General features: G+C 40.2%; 1 long non-coding RNA gene across 1 annotated transcript in view; it reads left to right on the top strand.

The window, feature by feature from the left end:
• LOC115301861 overlaps positions 1-12052 on the top strand; it is a 52168-nt gene extending 40116 nt beyond the window's left edge. Inside the window, exons 5-7 of the long non-coding RNA XR_003913328.1 lie at positions 1024-1268; positions 6283-6439; positions 11343-12052. This is a non-coding gene — a long non-coding RNA (uncharacterized LOC115301861). The remainder of the gene's footprint in view (positions 1-1023; positions 1269-6282; positions 6440-11342) is intronic.
• The last annotated feature ends 4407 nt before the right edge of the window (positions 12053-16459 follow it).

Genomic DNA, 16459 nt, shown 5'->3' with positions numbered 1-16459 from the left:
TGTGCTGACAGCTAGCTCAGAGCCTGGAGCCTGCTTCCGATTCTGTGCCTCCCTCTCTCTCTGCTCCTCCCTGCTCATGCTCTGAATCTCTCTGTCTCAAAAATAAATAAAACATTAAAAAAATTTTTTAAATAAAAAAAGAAGGAAAAATAATTTATGAAATCAATATTTAAATAATTATGACAGCCAATTTTATTGAACACTTACTCTGTACCAGGTACTCTATTAAGTGTTTTTATAAGCATTATCTCATTGAATTCCCCCACCAATCCTACAACTTCTTCATTTACAGATGGGGAAACAAATACAGCAAACTAGAAGTATATATGTATATGTGTTGTTTGTCGTGGTCATAGACTAGGAACACCCGAGCTCCCATTAATAGGAAAATAATTAAATATGCTGCCTAGTAAAAAACTAATTTACAGTATAGTACTGATTTTCAAAATTACCCTTTTTAGCCAAAGGGAAAGAAGAAAGGATCAAAAGAAATTTAGATAATGACTAAAATTGAATGTATGGTAGGACCTAGGAAGCCCACTGCCTCTCAAGGAACACTCTTGGCCTATTCTAAACCAGTTTCTTGGTCCTTTCAAAGTTCTGTGTCTATGTTTTACTGCACTGACAAGCACAGCACCCTCTTAGAAATGCGGACAGAATATCTAGGGAGGTGAACAGGCAGGCTGACAATGCAATTTATCATCCAAAGCAGGACCCTTTTGAGAGTAAAAGGGGTGCTGTGGATCACTGCCCTGGGCAACAGGCATGACCCAGGAGCCTCCAAGCAGACCAGAGCACACGGGAGCCCACACCCAGGACGCCTATGAGAGCAAGCCCCAACCAAACCCACCTAGGGCTGTGACCTTGCCTCCAGGCTCTGCCCCTCCCTTGGCTCCAGAGCTACAGCCAGACGGCACATCCTCTTACTTCATCAAACTTACATCTCCATCCCTTGACTGGCTTCAGGTACCTTAGCCCCAAAACCCTGTGGGGTTAACAGCTTCTACTCATGTCTCCAAGCAGATGAGATCATCCTCCACTGAAGACAAGCAGAACTGCAGACTCCATCTCATTCTCCTTGTCTGCAAATCCCTCCATAACTCACTACCATGTGCAGAGACTGACAGCAGGGCAGGACAAAGCAGATGTCCTGGGACTCCAGGAGGAAAGGAGCCCAGCGCACAACCCCCTCAGGTTGCTCAAGAAGACCAGGAAGTCCAATGCCCCAGGGGACTGAAGAGATGACAAAAAGAGGCCGAGAAAATCCAGTAAGTAAAATGCCAAACTCAGTTCCACTCAGATTGTCTCACTCATTTGACAGGAAAAAAGCATAGAGCCCTGACCCTAAAATAGAGCAAATCTTCATTTCATCTTCTTCAAAATGAAATAGGATACAGATGGGAGACGCTGCCTCTCCTGTCTGCTCACCCACCACTGCCCCATATTGCATTCGTCGTTAGAAGCCTCTCATGCTACATAAACTACAGCCCAGGAGCAGCCAGGCCCATCAAATCAGGAGCATGTATTTATGTCCATTTCATGGGGTCCTAAGGAATCCTGTTTTCAGGGAGTACGAAATGTCATTTTAAAATAATTGTGCAAATGATTAACTAAATCCTCTTTCCCTCTCCTTTCAGTGGGTATTGCTTGCGCTAGGAGTTGCGTGGGTCAGTGGAAACAAATGCTAAATGTTTTGTCCCAGACATGGAGACTTGGCGGAAGCCCTCCCTTTATTCAGCTGGTGTTACCTAAATCAACATGCAAGTCAAATCGTATCTGTTGCAAAAGAACAGCTTCCTGTGGACAATGCCACACATGGCAGCTTTAAGCAGGTGGTCAGAAAACAGCAGAAGGGCCCCAAGGACTTGGCCCCACCCCGAGTCCCATGCTCTGAGTTACACTGCCAGCGCAAGGCTAAGAGTGGATGCAGTGCAAAGGGATCTGCAGAAAGTCTCATGTCACCCTGGGGTGGGGGACCAAGGAAGTTAAATGGACAGAGTGACCAGTGGTCTCGTTATGCAGACACCAACCTCTGTGCTTTACAAATAATCATTAACACAAATGGCCGAGCTGCCTTCTGTACCTTTAGTAATAACTGGGTACAGAGGAAGATTCACAGAGACACCTACAGGTCATAGTTGGAACTGGATTAAAATAGAAAATATGTCTTAACATGTCAATATTTTAATGTGGATGATCCCATCAAACACTGAGGTCAATTTATTGGTAGTTAATTGGAGTAAATTAACTAGGAAACTGTCATTTGTTTGTTGTCAATGTGCAAGGTTTTCACTGTGGGAACAAAAGAAAAATTGACATTTGTCCAGCATTTACTGCATGACAAGCCTGCATTGGGCAACCCTACATTCAGACACCATTTAATTTCAGACCAAGACTCTAGTCAGCGGTATTAAATCCATTTTACACACAACTGTGACTCAGAGATGTTAAATAACTCACTGAGGTTCCCACAGGGAGGGAGCAGAAGGCAAGGGCCAGGACCAAACCTAGATCTATGTGAGGCTACAGCCCACCCTCTTTCCACTGTCCCAAAACGGCCAGAAGCTTTCAAATATAACTAACTATGCCAAGGGTTATCAACAATCACGTACATATTTTGAGGTTATAATTTACTCACTCTTCTTATTAGATGAGTAAAAAGAAAATTGTGTTTTTAAATGAACAATTTCAGCAACTTTCAACTGCTGAGTAGCAAGGAGAAAAATAACTACAAGTCCAGTCTAGTCTAAACCGTGGTCCAATGCAACAATTTAGTCCCTCGGTTTAATGTTCCACCTTTCTAATAAAGGTGCTTGGTGATTCCTCTGTCTTACACCCCACTTCCTGGCTCCTCTCCAAGAAGGCATCTGAATACATGAATATACATAGGGTTGGGCTGTCATCTCCAAACTTTGCATTCTCGTGGTAGGACAGGTCAGAAGTCCCAAGCACGACATCCCCTAGCTCCCTGGTGTGGAGGACCTTGTCACTGTGCACCTAGTTGCTGTTTCCTGACTAAGGTCTGGGGCTCCTACTGCTTGTAACTGGTCCTCTGGCTTCTCTTCAAGGTCAGCCAGAACCCAGCCTTGCCTCCTCACTACCTAGCGGCCTCATCTTCACTCTTCCTGGGGATCTTGCTAGAGGTCCTGAGGAGCTCTTCCTACAAATCTAATCTGGGGTCCAGACCAGTGCTGCCTTGAGCTAAAAGGCAATTTTTCGGTGTGCCTGGGTGGTGCATTGGGTTAAGCATCTGACTTTGGCTTAGGTCATGATCTCACAGTTCGAGGCCCACATCCGGCTCTGTACTGTTAGCTCAGCCTGGAGCCTGCTTTGGATTCTGTGTCTCCCTCTCTCTCTGCCCCTCCCCTGCTTATGCTCTGTCTCTCTCTCTCTCTCTCTCTCTCTCTCTCTCTCTCTCTCTCTATCTATCTCTATCTCTCTCTCAAAAATAAGTAAACATTAAAAAAAAAAGGTGATTTCTCCTTTCTGCCCATCCCACCTCCCAGAGTTATACACTAATACACTTAGACACAGACATGCCAGGGACCTCACTGAGCCCTTTGCAAGCTTGCCAGCTAGGCCTTAGTGTTCTTCCTGGATACATGGGCACCCCCAGATACCTTCAGGGTATCATGGAATCTGGGCGAGACCTCTGAAGGACTGAATTCAGGTCCCTCCTCAATGCCTCCCTATGTCGGAGTGGAAAGTGACCTTGAAAATGGCAATGTCTGGGTTCAAAGATTACTGGGAAGGTAGACTCAGGATTTTGCCTTGAGGAGAGATTAATAAGTGGCTGGAGGGAGGGCAGGGGCTATTTCTGCTTATGTATTTGAGTGGCTTTGCTTTTATACTTAAATTTATATCTTTGTCTTAGTGCCAACTAAAATAACCATGTCTTTCTATGAGTCCTGTGATAGTGTGGCCACTGCGAGTCAACTGGGCCGACATAAAATCAGCATTATTCTAGGGCCGGCTGCCCCTTGCACCACAGCCTCCTGCAGAGAAAAGGCCAGGACCCCTGCCATGCCCCTCCCCGGCCCGCCCCCCCCCCAGCCCCACCCCAGCAGCTTCTACACCAGAGGTTGTTCTTTTGTGCCTGAAGGTCTTTGATAGAGAGCTTTGATTGTCTTTGACTGGAGGAAGGTGAATAAATGAAAGCCTGATTGAAGATGGTGTGCTCCACACTGTCAGCAGGTGGGTGACTAACCAACTTTCCAGAAGAGGCCCGCATGTCAGTAACATCTGTCCAGCATTTGATTAGAATGCCAATTACTTCCCATAACAGGCCTAGGATTTTTTAAACTAAGTAAGAACAGTTCTGTCTCTGGGCTTAAGTTAAAAAAATAGGAACTAGGTATTTAGGCAATACCGAAGAGAGATGAGCACTACCCCTTCACTACAATGCACAGAATGACAACCCTTTCTGTGTGTCTAGCCATCATTTTGTTCTTCTAGTATGTTGTGCCCTAACAGAAAGGTTTTCACTGACATATTAGGGTATGATGATGTTCTGTCCACTCACTGTAATTGGCATTGCTCCCCTGCCATCTGCTTTTTTGTGCAAAGGGCTCTACTGGCTGTGGACTCTAGGAGTTTGGCCAGGTGAGCAATGAGAACACCAACAGCTTAGAGAATCACTCCTGTTGGCATCACTTTATTTAAACACTCTACTAAAGAGAGTTTCTGGGGCACCTGGGTGGCTCAGTAGAATTAAGCATCTGACTTCGGCTCAGGTCATGATCTCACAGTTGGTGGGTTCGAGCCCCTCATTGGGCTCTGTGCTGACAGTTCAGAGCCTGGGTCCTGCTTCAGATTCTGACTTTCCCTCTCCCTGCCCCTCCCCCACTCATGCTCTGTCTCTATCTCTAAAAAATAAACGTTAAAAAGCTTTTCAGGAGCATTTCCAGCATATGCTAAAAGTAGGCAGAGGATGATGAACTTCTGTACACCCATCACCCAGCTTCGATAATTGCCAACTCAGGCTGATCATATTTCATCTGTCCTCACCCACTGCTCTTGTTTTACTGTGAAGCAAATCCCAGACACATCCTGTGTATGTCTACACCCTAAAGTTGATTCTATATAAACTCATTACCGTTGTCACAATGTAAAGATTAGCAATAATCCCTTAATATCATTATATTGCCAGTAAGAGTTCAAATTTTCAACTGCTTCATGAATGTCATAATTTTATTTTCAGTGTGTTGGAATCAGGATGCAAATAAGGTCTACATGCTGTGATTGATTGGTTAAGTCTTTCTAGTGTTTTTTATAGGTACCCTTTGTTTCCTCCTGCCCCTAGTCCCTGCAGTGTGGGTATTGAAGAAACCATTTGGAGTCTGGTAGAATTCCGCAAGGTCTGGATATTATCATCCCTCTGTGGTATGGTCTATCATGTACTTCTTAGAAACTGGTAGGTAGAGCTAGACACTGCTAGCTTGTTTTCAAATCAGATTTGTAGCTGACTTTAGCACTACTTCTGTTATGAAATCTTACTATTTCTCTAAATAAATTACATTTGTCCAATTTTCATGTTTTTCAAATCTTACAACGTTCTTTTAAGGTAAGAAATAGCTTTATTCCAAAAGGGCTTACCATCTTATACCAAATTTTAAGGGGAAAAATTATTTTAGAACAAAAACCAGATGATAATGTTTTGTCACAAAAGTTATATTCACATTGAGAATAAAAATTGTCCCACACCTGGTCTAAGGCAGAACTTTTTTACATGACTTTTTTACATGATATAATTCACAACCTCCTCTGGGATGTAATTGGCGTTGCTGTTAAAATGGTTGAGCAATTTTCTGATAGACCTAAATAAGATTAAGGACTTCTGGGAAGCCAGGGTTACCCACCCAGCTGACTGGCCAGCCTAATAATCTTTAACCAGACATGATTTTTTCTTGTATCTGGTTTAACAATGATTAACCATTCACTTTTCTTGTAGAATCCCTAAAGAGAATATTGAATCGGCACACTTAAAGGTATCATCCCTTGTGGCTAGCTTGAAGCAAAGTTTTGGCCCAAACTTATAATCCATTTGTCTAAGAAGGTGTTTTAACAACATTTAGGAAGAAATATTGTAATTTTTTTTGCTACTTTATATGGGTAAGAAATTTCACTGAAAGGTATCAAATGTGTACACAAAGAGTCCTTAAGTAGATGGAAAATTGGTTTCCTTGAAAACTCTGGGCACTTTGACTAATGGAGAGAAATTTCTTCTTTGGATAACATAATTCAAACTTAGCTGTTGTCATGAAGTAAAACATCTTCCTTCAGGTTCCTTCTATGAGCAAACTGGTGCCTTGAACATGGGATCCAAGTGCCCTGAGAAAACAACATCTCTTGATAGGTGGAAAACAGGATTAACATCATGATTTAATTATTATACCAAATACATCATGGACAATCTGTGGGACTCTAATAAATCAAACAGGTAAAGGATGAACTGGTAAGAAATGAACTTCACTTCTGCATTTTAAAAAATCCATTTAATCCAATGGGAAATAAAAATGAATGCTGAGATAAAAATTTAACCTTGCTCATATACAAATAAAAATTAAATGAAATATACCAAGAGGATAGGCTGTGTATTTTATGTATTTTGTGGAATATATATTTTAGAAAATTATTTTTTATTATGTGTGTACAACAATGTTGTTGACCTTATCTGGAAACTGTTTTAGTTACCAAGGAAACATAAATGAGCCTTTATATGTACATAATACGGTGGAGTTAAGCCCACACTCCTATGCCTTTTGGGATCCTAGATTGTGCCAAATGGCTCAAGGTAGCTCTAAATTAGACCTGTATAGACCTCAAGGTTTTAGCAGAGCCACCAATGGCAGGTTGGGCCCCACCCTATCCAAGGGTTGACCAGCTAGCAGTCTTCACACAGGATTTAGGTTGTTAAGCAAAATCACAGACCCATTCAGGAGCCAGCCCAGGTAAATTATACTGGCTTACCAGCTTTCATCAGCCCTGAGTCTACACCAAAAGAGAATGGACTCTTGTCTGAAGGAAATTGACTTTAGGGGCAATGGAGAATAATAATAACTATTTCGCAGAATTAGAAGGATTAAAAGCAATGATGTATATAATGTCCTTAGCACAATGTTCAGTGGAAACAGGAGGTACTTAATATTTATTATCTTTAATATATTAAATTATTAATAAATGTATTAAATTACTGTTTAATATATTAAATTAATCATGTTATTAGCTCCTTCTCTCTCCCTAAGTTGAGATTCACATGTACTCAGAGTCAGGAACTTTCAATGAGGAAAGCATGTTGTACCCAAAATAATTATGTCTGAATAGTTCCTTATAACCTACAAAAAGCTTTAATATACATTATTACACTTGGACCTCAGCTCACTAACAACCACCCAAAGTGTTCTGTGGGACAGACGTAAGTACATCCAGTTTACGGGTCACTGGGAACCTGGTAAAGAAAGATATGATATCACAGCCACACTCCTAAAGGAGCTCTGACCTCTGGGCATTCCAGCTCTCAGAGAGGTAACATCCACCGTCCAGGCCTCACCCCACATCTCACAGTCATAAGACCTGTGCTGACAGCTCAGAGCCTGGAGCCTGCTTCAGGTTCTGTGTCTCCCTCTCTCTGCCCCTCCCCCCGCTCACTCTCTGTCTCTCAAAATAAAATAAAGACATAAAATTTAAAATAAATAAATAAAATAAATAAAACTGGGAAACTCTCTAGCAAGCCAAGATGAGTCACTCACCCTAAGTCTAAGAGAAGTGAACACCAAACCCCATCGACCAAGAGTGCAAGAAAGTTAGCCATCAGAGCCATAGGAAACATGCTGCTTAGCACATGGTATAGAACACCAAGGTTCCACGGTGTGAGGACCTTACACGTTGCTTGGTCTGGAAAGACAAGCTAAGCTCTTAGTTCCCCAAGGGAGGCCAGGAGCAGGTTACAAAGTATTTCTCACCAAAGCCCGTCAGGAGTTCGGTATTGGTGCTAATCTCCTTCTATGGTTTAACCATACTGTCTCTGAAATTTGCAGGTGTGTCCCCGCATGCACTGGGTGACCACCAACCTCAGGTTTCCCCTCCCAAAGGAGAGGTCTGCAGGAGGGCCAAGCAGCAACTTTACAGCTGTGGCAAGAAACTGTCCCAATGTTAACATTGGGTAGAGGACCCCATCTCTAAGCCTCTCCTTTAGAAAAGTCTAAAAACTCCCATTGACACAGAAGTGAAGAATTTTAGGGGTGCCTGGGTGACTCAATGGGTTGAGCATCTGACTCTTTATTTCAGCTCAGATCATGATCCCAAGGTCACGGGACAGAGCCCTGCATCAGCCTCTGCACTGAGCATGGAGCCTGCTTAGGATTCTCTCTCTCTCTCTCTCTCTCTCTCTCTCTCTCTCTCTCTCTCTCACTCTCTCTCTCTCCCTCCCCCCCGCCTCTCTTCCACCCTCCTCTAAAATTAAAGAAAAAAATAACTTTATACACACTAAAAAATGATATCCTTTGCTTTCAGTATTGTTCCTCACTCTTGCCTGATTCTGGAGCTCACAGCACTTTGCTCTGCTGATTTTGTTGTATGTTGAGCCTAGGAAGTGGGGCTGGAACAAAACACCAGCCCAGAGGAGGAGGGACAAGGGAGACACAGGGGACGCCTGAGACCTAGAGAGCAGGGGTTTATGGCAGGCAGGCCTGGAGCAGGCAGTCAGCAGAGATCCTCACTAGAGGCAACCGGTGGGATGGGTGGAGGCATATGGTCAACAAGGAGGTCAGCAGCTGATGTCACTTTCCCATAGGGCACGCAGTCCACGGAAGCAAGTGAAAAATGACTAAAACTCATCCTAACAGAGCCAACAGAGAAGACCCACTCAGAGATGGCACGGGGCTTCTATTGACCCCATGATTAAGGCCCACAGCAGATCCCCCTTTATGAATAAGGGAAGTTTATCAGTGCAGGTTAGGAGTCCAAGGGCCGGAAAACAGAGGAACAGAAATAAAGCAAACATTGAAACTAGGCTGATTTGTTACAAATAAAGTTGGGGTTGAAATGTCTTCTTCTACATACTTAGATAAAGAGCCATACAACAAGAGCTCTTTAGGCAGTGTCTTCACAAAAAGGAATAGTATCCTCATCTTGCTGTCAGCATTTGTTTAAGTAAAACCACATAAAGCCCAACATTCCTCCAAATATGACATATCAAAAATCAAAGAAAGCAGTGAGTTCTTGTTAGAAACTTGACTGGGGATTCTCTATGCAACTTACAGGTGACAAAGCAAGCTTTTGAGTTCATCTCTTCTTCCTTATGGCAAATAGCTCCTCCTTTGTCCTCCCCAAGTTCACAATCGAGTCTAGTTAGGATGGTGGTCAGCCAGCACCTAAAGCAGTGAGCAGGTGAAGAAAATACACATAAAATGGGAATGCAGCACACAATAAGTCAGAAGTATTTACTAGCTGAAGATGGAAGATAATATACACATCTTAATGAGGCATGAATTGTAGTCATGTTGGAAAGGAAAAGCAAGAGCGAGAGAAAAGCTTGAAGGCTCTCCTCACTCCTTAAAGTGAAAGGAAATTTGGGAATTTGATCTGTCTTAGGAGCCTGACCTTGACCATCACAGTTACATCATCAGGATTTGAAAACTAATATAGAAATCTATTATATATTGACTTTGATTTAACACAAGGCTAGTGCTTTTCTTGGCCAAAAAACAATTATTTTCCCATATTACATAAAAGATCTTCTTTTCTGGAATTATTAATTTAAACATATATGTTATATATATCATATATAATCATGCATAATAATTATATATACATTATGTGTGATGTATAATAATGTATATGTGTATGTGTTTATATATAAGTATATAACATATAAATCAATGTATAGTTGTATAAACATTTATAATATATAAAATGAATGTCCATATAGCAATATGCCTATGTATAGATGCTATCCATTTTATTCATCCATTCATTGAAGGGTAACTGGTTATCATGTTCAAGGCCCTGTGTTTGATGACGGAAGGCAGAGGTGCATAAGATGTCTTCGTACAACTTAGTGGGAGAAGGTGACTGATACTCTATATCAAATTAAAATGCAATATGGCAAATGCCATGAGAGAGCAATATAATTAATAGTTAGCCAGTGTTCATTTAGTACCTTGTACATACCATTATTAAAATCCATAATACATTAGTCTCTCTGGAATTACTACATGTGCCCCCATAATATCTACCCCATCTTCTCAGAGAAGATCTGTGGGACCTTTTCATCTGGACCACAACACTTATCACAGTGCCCAACAAGTGTTTGGTGTTTTAATGAGGATTAAATAGATAGTTCTATGAAGTTTCTCTGACAAATATAAAATGTGGCACACATGCAGCTGTAATTGTTTATTCAGTGGCGTTAAAATAGAAAAACCCATTTAAAATAACCTCATTAAAAGATAAAACAATGCCACTATTTTTTTTTTTTAATAAATAGAACATTGAGTAGAAGGTAGACAGGGCACCTGGGTGGCTCAGTCAGTTGAGCGTCCGGATTCGGCTCAGGTCATGGTCTCATGGTTCCTGGGTTCGAGCCCCGCATCAGGCTCTGTGCTGACAGCTAGCTCAGAGCCTGGAGCCTGTCTTTGGGTTCTGTGTCTCCCTCTCTCTCTCTGACCCTCTTCTGTTCATGCTATCTCTCTGTCTCTCAAATAAAATAAAAACAGTAAAAAATAAAATTTAAAGAAAAAGAGAGAAGAAGGTAGACAGTATATTAATTAACACATCCAGGCAAAATACACTGAAATGGACAAAAGTCTACTGGAGACCTGATGGTCAGATTCTACATGTTCACTTCCACTGAAACTCATCCTCATTCCCCGAAAAACTGTGAAATTTTCATCATCCTAATAATTGTGTTGTGATTTAAAAAATTAAAGAAATCACTGCATTCCAGCTTGTTTAATATTTCCATGGTGGACATAAATGATAGTACAGGTTCTACTGAGAGTTTCTATTTGTTGAACACAGTGGGTCAGTTGGTGGCAGTTGACCTCTATCGATGAGAAATCAATTTGGGTTAGACTGATAAGGAAATTAAACCGCTGTAGTGTATCAGAATGTGGTAAAGTGCCTTTAAATCTTGGCCTTAGTGATTTACTGAAAAGAAGGAAGTGACTTATTGGAAAGGAGGAAGTAAAGAAGAAGACAGTAGCGAAAGGACTTAATGATGGTGAAAGACAGAAGGCGTGATTGTGAAACCAGCCAGTTGCTTCCTTCAGTTTTTGCCCCTGTGTTTTATTGCACTTAGAGAGCACAAAGGTTTATTTTGTTCTATTTTTCTCTTTTTTTAGGCATAGGAGGAAAAATAAGAGAAAGAATGATGGTAAGACAGAAATAAGAAGAGAGAGTTGTGTGTAAAAATGAAAGAATTAATGAAGAAGAGCAAAGGAAAGACACAGAAACCTGAGAACTTAAAGAAGGAAGGAGAAAAGTAAGAAAACTGGGCAGAAAACAGGCAGAATTGGTCCTTTTGTGTAAGGTATCTTTGCCCCAAATCACAGGATTGAAAAATACCTTGATAATGGTTTAATACTATAGTTTTCCTTCTACTGCCTTATGTCCATCATCCTACTTCCATTCTAAAATGTTAAAACACCAAGCACCATCATTCCCTCCTTCCTACTCTAACCTTTAGCGTTTTCACAGTTTTCTTTAGGCAAGAATTTCAAGTTTGGAGCAAATGGTTTGGGATTATTTTTTCTAGAACGAGAACAAGCTCTTTCATGTGGGAAAACAGATGATCAAAAGTTAAGAGTGATCTAAACTATTGGAGTTCCAGGCATTCTGAGATTTTAGAAATGGCTGACTTACAGGCATCACCCCTAAAATTGGGATAAATATTTCTCTAAGTTACAGAGTCATTGTAAAAATGCGATGAATTAATGTTCCTAAAGCCTCTAGGGATGAGGCATATAACAAGAGGTCAGTAGTTATATTTTGAATGAAGATTTGTGCTTGAATTGTTGTTGTTGTTTTTTAATATTTTTTTATTTATTTTTGAGAGACCGAGAGAAACAGTGCGAGCAGGGGAGGGTCAGAGAGAGAGGGAGGCACAGAATCGGAAACAGGCTCCAGCAGGCTCTGAGCTCGCTGTCAGCACAGAGCCCGACTCGGGGCTCGAACCCATGACCCGTAAGAACATTGACCTGAGCTGAAGCCGGACGCTTAACCGACTGAGCCACCCGGGTGCCCCTTGAATTGTTTTAATAACTGAATTAAAAACTTAAGTTTTGTGGGGTGCCTGGCTGGCTCAGTTAGTAGAGCCAGCGACTCTTGATCTCAGGGTCGTGAGTTTGAGCCCCCTGCTAGAAATTTTAAATAATAAACTTTTGATTATAAATAAGTAAACTTTTTTTAAACTTCAATTCTGGTTAATTTGGGGGAAATGCTTATTCTTTTTTTTCTTACCTTCTTATTCTTTAAAACCTTTGAGATTTAATATCCACAAAATCGAAGCTATGCCAATAGAGATGTTCAAAAGGGTTCTGAGAACGTCGCTGAAAACCTGATCCAAGATATCGTTTTTTTTAAAAGGAAAATCTGACCTTGCCCTCTTTTCAAGCATCGTGACCTCCTAATCTTTCCTGTCAAGAAAGATCTCCAACCTTCCACTTCATAACATTTATTTAAATCACACAAGGCATGAAGGCATCTCTCCAACTTTCTCCATCCTTCAGCCTTTTTCTTTCAGGTTTCCTATAAGCAGATAAAATGGAGATAGAGTAGGTAAATGCTTATACAGCTAGCTGTCTTGCTAGTGAAGTACTGTAGAAATAAATTCATGATGGCAATTTCCTCAAAGGGTCAAAAACGAGCCAAGTAATTTAATTTTAAAAGTGACTTTAAGACAGGAAATCAGGAGTTGGTTTGTGGGTAACCCTGGGAAGGATGAGGATTGCGGTGAAGGCACAAATCGAGCACCACCCGAAACTCAGTGAGGTCAGGCCTTGCAGAGGAAAGCTCGTAAGCCCTTTGTAGGACAATATCTTACTTTCAGGCCACTGCCTGTCAGGCCTCTGCTCTGGTTAATATCACCAAGGGAATCCTTGCCTGACAGAATGTAATTTAGGATCTATTAAATATGATTACTTGGCCTTGAAAATGATGGATATTGGACAGAATTTAGAATCACTTTACAAAAGAAAGGTCTCTTTTACATCCTTTCTTGTGGAGCCTAAAATGAAGCCTGGGGAAATCCCTCAGAGGGGTTGTGGCATTTATAGGTTAGGTTTATGAAAAAGGGAATTGATATTCATATTAAAAACTGTGAAAATTGAGCAAGGTGAAGATAGTGAGCATGCAGACAGCTGTGACGTGTGTCTGAAGAGTAAGTGGCATGTTGCCCAACTGATTTACTTGCTTTAATTATATTAGTAATGTGAAAGTCGACATGATTCGAAACAAGCTCTTTGGGTTTTTCTTTCAAATACTAGCCTCCAGTGACCACTTTTTATGGTCCTCCCAATTTCCAATTACTTAAATGTTCATAGCTGAAATACTTCAGAGTTCATTGCCTGGTTTGCTTTGGAGGTGGCCTAGGCCTGGGTTTTTAATTGCATTTTGTTACTGGTTATAAAAGTAATATACGGCCATTGATAAAACTACAAAACATAAAAAGTTGCAAGGGTGAAATTAAAATCACTAATAATTCTGTCACCCAAAGATTACCATTAACATTTTCTGTGTACCTACTAGGAGTTTCTGTATATATATTACATAATCATGTATAATTATATAGATAATTTTTATTACTCAGTTGGTATAATATCGTAATATTGTTTACTAAAATTGTTTTAACTTAATACTGTAGTGTAACCATACCCCCATATTTCAAGTATTATTCCATAAGGAGATATTTAGTGATTATATGCTATTCATTGTATGTATATGCCATCAATTTTTTTAAGTTTATTTTGAGAGAGAGAGATAGAGAGAAGAGCGTGGGCAGGAAGGGGCAGAGAGAAAAGGAGAGAGCTGCTGCCAGCACAGAGCCCAACGTGGGACTCAATCCCAGGAACCGTAAGATCATGACTTGAGCCGAACTCAAGAGACAGATGCTTAACCAACTGAGCCATCCAGGTACCTATGCCATCAATTTTTAAACTGATCTGCAATTGATGAGAATTTAGAAGATCTATTTATATTTTTTACCCATTATCAGATAATTCTGTATACCTCCCCTGCTATTTCCATAGGATATATTTTCAGAAAAGTCATTATGTTCAGCCTTTTTACATTTGACAAATTTCTCCTCTCATGCAAGGTCTACATTACAGTATTTCTTCATCACATCTTCAGTTTATCTTATTAGGACCAAAACAATGAAGATAGTAGGTAAAGTTGAGATTATCACCATTATATTTCTGATTGGTAATGAATTTTGTGTTAGGGATAAAGTGGGAGCAGCATTAGAATTTTAAATTATCTCAAAAAAGAAACACAACAACAAGGAAGCAGGAAGTGAGGAATGCAGAGCTATTGTTTGGTTGTAGAGTTTCAATTTTATAAAATAAAAGAATTTTGGTAATGGATGGTGGCAGTGGTTGCACAACAATATTAATGTATGTAATACCATTGAACTATACACTTAAAAAATGGCTATGATACCAAATTTTACATTATATGTGTTTTACCACAAAAAAAGAAATTGGGGGAAAATATAACTAACCAAGTGAAAAAGGTCACCACTGCTTGTGTTGCAGAGGAGCTCATTTGGAAAAAGGAAACAGGCTCTCCATATTCCATGCCATGTTCCTGATGTCATTGTAGATGAGCTATAATCACAATTAACATTTATATGGTACTTTCCAGTTTACAAGTGCTTTTGTACACGTAATTTCATTGACATAACAGCCTCGTGAAACAGTTGATTATCATCATTTTGTATATGAGAACTATGAGACTGAGGCCAATTATTGCCCAAGAGGATACAGCTGGCAAAGAGCAGAAGCAAGACATCATTCCAGGGCCTCAAGCTCTGGCCAAAACTGTGTCCCGTGAAATCCACTACCAAGATGGTGACAAGGCCATTGTGCTAGCACAACCATCAGGTCTTTTCACTTGACAAGTCAAATGTTTCATCTCTAAACTGAAAAGGGCAAATATTTAAATAGCACTTAAGAGACTTAGCTTAGAAATACTTCTTTTTGTAACAGTTCTGGATAAGTAGTTGAATAAAACAGTAATTTTACTAACATTTATAACAAATAATACCCCCCACTGTTTGAACCCTTATTGCATGTTTTGGGCACTTTCAGATATTGAGTTCATTTCTTAAAATTTGCCCCCTCTATGTATTTATTGTCCTAAAGGGGAGCACATGCAACATGACCAGGGATCAGTGTGGCCACACAAGGTCATTGGAAGAGGAACTGAGCACCCAGTAACTTAGAGTCAACACTTCACTATCTCTCTTCATTCTCTCTCATCCAACTGAAATACAAAAAGAAAAGTTACATATTTCCAAATTAAATATTAGCCTAAACATAGAATTTTTTAATGCAGATATTCCCTTTTTCCCCTAGATTTCTTCACCTATTTTTGGGTGCAGGATCTGATCAAAGACTAAAAAGTTGTTGTTGGCTCTTATTTCTATTCAATATCATCTCCAATTTTGATAGATGATTTCTCCAACTTATCAAGATTTCTTAGATTTTGTCTTTGATGAATCCTGAATAATTTAATCTAACAAGCAGGTAGTTATGGTAAATAGAAATCTGATCTGTGAGACTTATTTTGCCCGTGAACCCATTTGTCTTTGGAATTAAAGTATCAATAGACATTGTGAACATTTCTTCTTCTCATATAGTGACTAATCTTGTGAATTTAATACACTTTATTATGGACCTGCTATGTGCCTACTCCTGCAAAACTAAATAAGACACAGTTCCCTGCAATTCTCATTATATTAGTAAATAGGAAAACTAACACATGTACTATTTATTAAAATGAAATAGGGTAAGTGCAATACTAGAAGTATATGCACATACTCTGGGATCACCGAAGTATTATATTTACTCCCATGAGTAAGAGAAAGCTTCACAAAGGAAGAATCATCAGAGTTGGGGCTAACTATGAATTTTTCATAAGGAAAGGGACGGGAAGGTTTATCCACATATATTACTTTATCCCTTATTTTATGATTAGATATCTTTCGTCAAATATAGTATGAAGCCACACAATATTATATACTCTAACTGTAACATTACAAACATCTTTAGGGGCACCTGGATGGCTCAGTTGGTTGAGTCCAACTTTGCCTCAGGTCTTGATTTCACGGTTTCTGAGTTTGAGCCCCCACTTGGGCTCTCTGCTGTCAGCGCAGAGCCCACTTTGGATCCTCTGTCTCCCTCTCTCTCTGCCCCTCCCCTGCCTTCTCTCTCTCTCAAAAAGAAATAAACATTAAAAA

The sequence above is a fragment of the Suricata suricatta genome, chromosome 9 (genome assembly GCF_006229205.1).
Source record: "Suricata suricatta isolate VVHF042 chromosome 9, meerkat_22Aug2017_6uvM2_HiC, whole genome shotgun sequence".
In the NCBI taxonomy this organism is placed as follows: Eukaryota; Metazoa; Chordata; class Mammalia; order Carnivora; family Herpestidae; genus Suricata; species Suricata suricatta.
This window is presented reverse-complemented; position numbering and strand designations above follow the sequence as displayed.